The 6,350-nt window shown below is 33.2% G+C and overlaps 1 pseudogene; it reads right to left on the bottom strand.

The window, feature by feature from the left end:
- Positions 1-2,871: 2,871 nt before the first annotated feature.
- On the bottom strand, positions 2,872-4,734 carry LOC131053427 (GDSL esterase/lipase At5g33370-like; annotated as a pseudogene).
- Positions 4,735-6,350: the final 1,616 nt, after the last annotated feature.

Here is a 6,350-nt window from a genome sequence, read left to right as displayed (position 1 = left end):
GTTTTGCCCATATCTCAATTGGTGGCTCCATGGGACATCTGTAGCTTACTATTTCTGTCAATTTACCTCAATTATCCCTCATTTTATCCTAATTTCATAATTAAATTACAAATTCAACTAAGAAAGAGGATAATAAATCTCCCACCAATTGAATCCAATCAGAATCTTGGTCTTTTTCTCACTTGGATTGAGCCTAGATCTATTGGGTTCAATCCTCTTTCAATGTAGTGGTGTTAATTGGGTTATTTAGTGGAATTACTTGGTGAAACCCTAAATCCCTAATTTTCTTCCATTACAATTAATAATGGATATCCATTTTGTTTTAGTATTAACAAACCAAATTAAAAAATTTGCCCAAATTCAAAGCGGAGTTTGGCCTATTTGGCAAAGCAAAAAACATGTTTTTTCTCTATGCCACTTTTTGGCCTACCATGATCCTGTGCATACCTATATAACCATACAAATCCATATGGTCATACAAATATATACAAAAATATCATCTGCAAGTGTTATGATTCATCGATCTGCATAGGTAGAATCTCTTGATGGAGTACTCTAAAGCATTGACATACTTTAAGTATATATTCTTTGAAATGTTTGTGTCACTTCTAATGTCATTAGTATGTCAATATGTACAACCACCAATTTTTTAAATTTATGTTTTTTTTATTAATAAAAAATGTTTAACATTTGTTCCAATTTAGCGGTTGCTCTTGGTACTATTGTCCATTAAGGGGGGTTAACCGTCAACCATCACCATTAGTAATATGCAAGAGTCACTGCTGAGTGACACCACTATCACTCCAGATGATGTTTATTTTTAATATTGGTAGAGACCTTTGTCATATGGGGTGATGAAGTGCTATAGCTGCTACGGGCCTAATTTTTCCCTCTGTGTGCCCTAATTGGGTAACTTTTTTCAATTTGTCATAACTTTTCACCAATATGTCAATTTTTTGCAAATATTATATTGATAGAACTATACTTTTGAGAACTTTTTCAATGGTGTAGGTCATGTTGCCAAATTTTTTTGTACGTGCAATTAATTGTTTATTGAAGTTAGATCTTCTTTTTTGGCCTCTAGGCTCATTTTTTGTTCTTAGATCTTTGATTTCATAATTATTGTGGTGTTGAAAAGGAATTAATGAGCTCTATCAATCCATCCATGTATTTTTTTTAGATTTATACCTAGGTATGTATTTTATTCATATTTATCCATACTAACATTTTAAAGGAATACTTAGACATTATTTAGAACTTTGAAAAAAATTATCAAATCAAATCATTTTAGCTACTTAATATGTTTTGCTCTTTGATTTTATGATTCAAGGAGTGTATCAATGTGATGATCATGGGTAAGGTGATTTATCCTTTTGTAATTACTCTAAGGATATTTACGAGCCTTTAAAATAATCATCCTAACACATTACGAATAGCTCAATCTTTTACCTCATCTTTATGGACTCATCCCTAAGCTAGATACACCTAGTAATAAACTAGTTTGGAATGATAAACATGATCATTATATGGGATCAATTGGTATAATAATTGGTACTAAAATATTTTAGGATAAGTATTATTAGATATAGAATAACTTGTGCCCATGCACACTTTAGACAAATATTTGGGAGATCTATGGAGATTCACATAATCCTCTTTTCTTAGATCCTATATCAAATTTCCCCATTCGACTTGATGATGTTGATAATCTATCTTTTGATTATGATACATTAGAGGAGCTTGAATATGAAGAAGAGCTCGAGTGTCTTAATAATCATGAGACCTCTCTTATTGTTTGCATTGCTCTAATTAAGATCGCAAATCCATCTTCTATTGTTTCATTAAAGTTAAAAAATAATTATTTGAAATATTCCAATGATTCTTTGTAGTAGGTAAATCATATTCTTTCATATTCATCTTTCTAGGATGATTACTTAACAAGTATTCAAACTTGTTGTGGAATCTCACAATTCAAATTTGGAGGACAAATTTGAGGGGTTATTTCTCCTCTTTGATGACATCCCCATGTCGTAGCTATTATCACATCATTTTTATATTTGAATCTAGTTCAACATCAATTACCACTTGCTCCTAGTTTGTCACCATCTTCTTCAATTGAGCATGTACTTGATTTGATTATGACATGGTCATCTTCCATAGACATGATGACACATAAGCAGATTGAACAAAGATAGCATCAAATCATACAATATTCCTTATACTAATTTCTATCCAAAATGGGAAGTATTCCGACATCTATACTTAGTCTTATTTCTTCCTAAAGGATCAAAGATCTTTAACTAATGGAAGAAATATTAATTGTTCAAAGATAGATTCCGTTTGAATTGTTATGTTGCTGGTCTATGTTGATCAGATATCTTTCGTATAGTCTTTTGTTGTTGTTAGTAATTGTATTATTACAATTTTTAACTACAATTTCTCCTCTAATTTTTATTCATTCAAAAAAAACCAATTTTATTGAATAATTAAATTAAATATATAATTTAATATACTGTTGTATTTTTTAAGATTAATTATTATAGGTATTCGAGTACCCTAGCTTTAGAATGGGAAATGGAAAAACTTCTATCTTTCTTACTTCCAAACCTAAACATGTATGAAGTAATTTTCTTTGATTTGTTGGATTTCGTATTGGAAACCAAAGACTAGTCCATCCATCGAAAGAATTTACTGGAACTGCTGAAAACACTATTGTTGCAATATTCAAGTTTTTCATCGTTGAAACTTTATTTTAAATGAATAGTTTGGCGTGCAGTGAATGGATATCAAAGAAAGTAATATTACTTTGGATGGTACAGAACAATGAATATGACTCTTTTCATCAGAGTTATATAGGTTGAGCATTGTCCATTCATCAACAGTTACAGAACTTTTATTCATTAAAGTCACTTATAAATAATGGGAGAGAAAAGCCTTTGAGCACAACTCGCTAGAATCGAAATTAAATGAGAAGTCGTCCATGTATTGTTTAGCTGCCGCATCATGCAACGAATCAGTCGTCTAGTTTCATCATCTGTCTAAGGTTAAGAGGGCTCATAACAGAAGAAGAGCCCTCAAAAAACTCGTCGACGATGATTCTATTGGCCTTCTCAGAGGGGTGGTAATCGTCCCAGAACAAATATGTATCTCTGTTACTACACAGATTTGAAGCCGCAGTGCAGAGGCCGGCTCCATTGTATCTTCCTTGTCCGCAACATGCATTAGTTGTATCCACAAATCCTACAATTATAAACACAATGAGATTTAGAATGCTCTTAATATATTAAACGATATGCTTTCATATAGTTGTTTAGCGAATGATTTAAGGTTTACTTAAATAATTTAGAATTAAAAAAATTTGGTATCGTCCATTCAGATGCTTTATGACATAGATGGGCATACCTACCCAGCATTCATAGATGATGCCCATCATCCATAAATTACAAAACTACTGTTTGTCAGAAATTTGAGTAGTGTTTGTGAAAGAAAAACAGAAAAGCTGTATGGAACCTACTGTAAGTAAAAGATCAATAAAGTTGGCATTACCGTATGCTGCAGGATTGTTGAACAAGCCCATGTTCATTGAGTATTTGTCGGCGAAGGTGAAAACCTGAGCAGAAGCCTCATTGTTGAGTCGATCTACAACAGATCTCAACTGTGAGTTAAAAAGCGAAGCAGCCTGCTGAAGTTGTGCAGCGCATTCGCCATTGCGAGATCTGGTGGCCTTCACTCCAGGAGCACAACCCAATGGCCCTGTTGATGTTACTAGCACCCTTCTTCCTCCCAAATTGTACATTTGCTGCATAAAATGTAACAGCAGATATTTCATCAATTCTTTCAAAGATGCCAAGCAAATCAATTGCAGAAACATAAAATCTGCAACTATAGGTACAGAGGCTGTAACTGAATGGATGTGTTGTAATTTCAAGAAATTTACCCTGAGAATTTTCTCATATTCTGAGACTATTAACTGAGTGTAAGCCGGTAATGTATACTGAATGGATCTCGCTGTGACAGGGAGGAGGTAGTAGTTATTGACGTAATCATTTCCTCCCAGAGTAATCGACAAGTCTGTCAGTTTCAGCAACTCCAACGATTTGCACAACCTTGTTTTTATATTGAACAAAATTCTGGAACTGTCGTGGCATCCTGATAATATTAGCCTGCAAACAAAAGTAATCCTAATTCATTCTCCCTGGTAGAAGCAAAAAAACATAAAACGATTCATTAGAATGTAATAAAACGTATTCATACGAATTGCACTCCAGTGTCGTTTAGGATCCCAACGCCTGCAGAAGCAAAATTAGCACCCCTGAGCAATGCGTCCCCATTAAGCGCAGGACTCAAATACGGTAGCACAGATTCTGCCCCCAGCTTCATGCCTGCAATTCACGCGGTAGCAAATTCAATCTACAATTATATATTAAAAACACTAGAACTTGGACTTAAACCTACTAATAACTTGATACGTACTTATAAAATCCGCTATATTGAGTCCATTTGAGAATCGGCCGGTGGGTCTACCAGTTGGATAATCTATTCCGTAAGGGTAACTGTTGGCTCTAGCAGTAGTAGCAATGTAATTGTTGTTGCCACTGTCCACCAGTGAATCTCCAAACACGAAGTACGCAGGCGCTGCTTTTACATCCAAAAAGCAACATGATAACATGACAAAAAATGCAAGTAATGACCCAACAGGCATTGCCATTATCTTCTCACCTCTCACCATGTAATTGATTTACACAGATGGAAGATATGGGCATGCAATGACAGTAGCCGTTGCTGAATATATAGTCCTCACACGCTTCTCCGTAGTATATTTATTTAACGCGCTTACGCATCCGTTTAAAGAAGTGATCCAACAGACTCACCTACACGGGAATAAGCTATAACTCATAGCACCTATATTTTAGATTGATTTTTTCTACATTTAGTACTGATCAGGTGTTGATTCTTTCAGGATCTTTACGGATAATGCACTCTCCACCGTATAAGTAATCGTGTTGACTCTGAACTGTCATAGCATTTATTGATCACTTTCACACCATAAATATCCCGATCACCAGCCGTTTTCATATCTCTTTTTTATTGGTATGCGGTGATCTAACTCTCGACTTCAAAAGTGTGACATTTAATTTGCAGCCAATAGGTTTGGTTCCAATTGGAGGGTCCACCAACCTCCAAGTTCCATGAGAACAGTACAGTTGACATTTCAATGCGCAATCTAGAGATACCATTGCTATGTTGAACAAGTTTGCATATGGCCAAGTCAATTTGGAGGGGAGAGGGGTCAGTATTCGTACATGGTTAATTTGTGACACATCTATACGAGCTTATAATATTCAGTCATAATTATATTAAATTGTGTAAATAAATAAATTTTCATATAAATATAAAACTAGTATACTTATATTTTAAAAAATCTATGTAAAATTTGCCGAGAGATATCTAATTTCAAAATATTTAAGATTCATAAAAATGAATAAATCATTTTACCTTTTATGTGACAAATGAGAGCTATGCAAGAAAAATACTTGCATCAATCAAAAGATTCACTATAAATATGTTATTAGAGGAGCTATGCAAGAAGATCAAAATAACCAACCAAATGCTTTATAAATCATCATATTGATAGAAAAAAATATTTTTACATATAGCATTTTCGAATAGAAATCTCACATAGTATCCCAGAATTCATAAACAATGAATAAATCACCATACCTTCTATTTGACAAGTGAGAACTATGCAAGAAAACAATTGCAACAATTTATAGAATCAATATAAATATATTATTATAGGTATGTTGCAAGAAGATAAGAACAATTCAACACATGCATTATAAATCATCAAATTGATAGAAGAAAATGTATTTACATATAACAATTTTAATGGAAACCTCACATAATATCCCACACTAATCCCACCAAAAAAATATTATTTCTCTTATATCATAATATAAGTCAAACAAAATTGATAAATATTTTTAAAATGTGTAAAATGTTTGTAAAAATAAAAAGTATTGAAAATCAAATACAAAGTAACTATAGTAATAACACTTCATTGTAATGGTGTAAACCCATTGCAAATTCTTCAGTGATGAGAATAGTATTACGACCTTTGTTTTCATAGTGATCACGATATACTTCTTTCAACATAGCTGGAAATCCAGCCACTATTGTATATGCCTCATGAGTTTTCCTTGCAACATCTTCCATTTCCAATATTTCGAGTTCTTCGACGTCATCTATCATTAAGGCAATGTTTTCAATTTCTCTGACGATTTTGTTGCAATACTCTAAAATGGTTCTTGCACATTTGTTGATAGGGGTTTCAACAAAATTATTAGAGT

This window comes from Cryptomeria japonica, chromosome 3, assembly GCF_030272615.1.
Source record: "Cryptomeria japonica chromosome 3, Sugi_1.0, whole genome shotgun sequence".
NCBI lineage: Eukaryota > Viridiplantae > Streptophyta > Pinopsida > Cupressales > Cupressaceae > Cryptomeria > Cryptomeria japonica.
The sequence above is the reverse complement of the archived record's forward strand: the minus strand, read 5'-3'. Positions and strand labels throughout refer to the sequence as shown.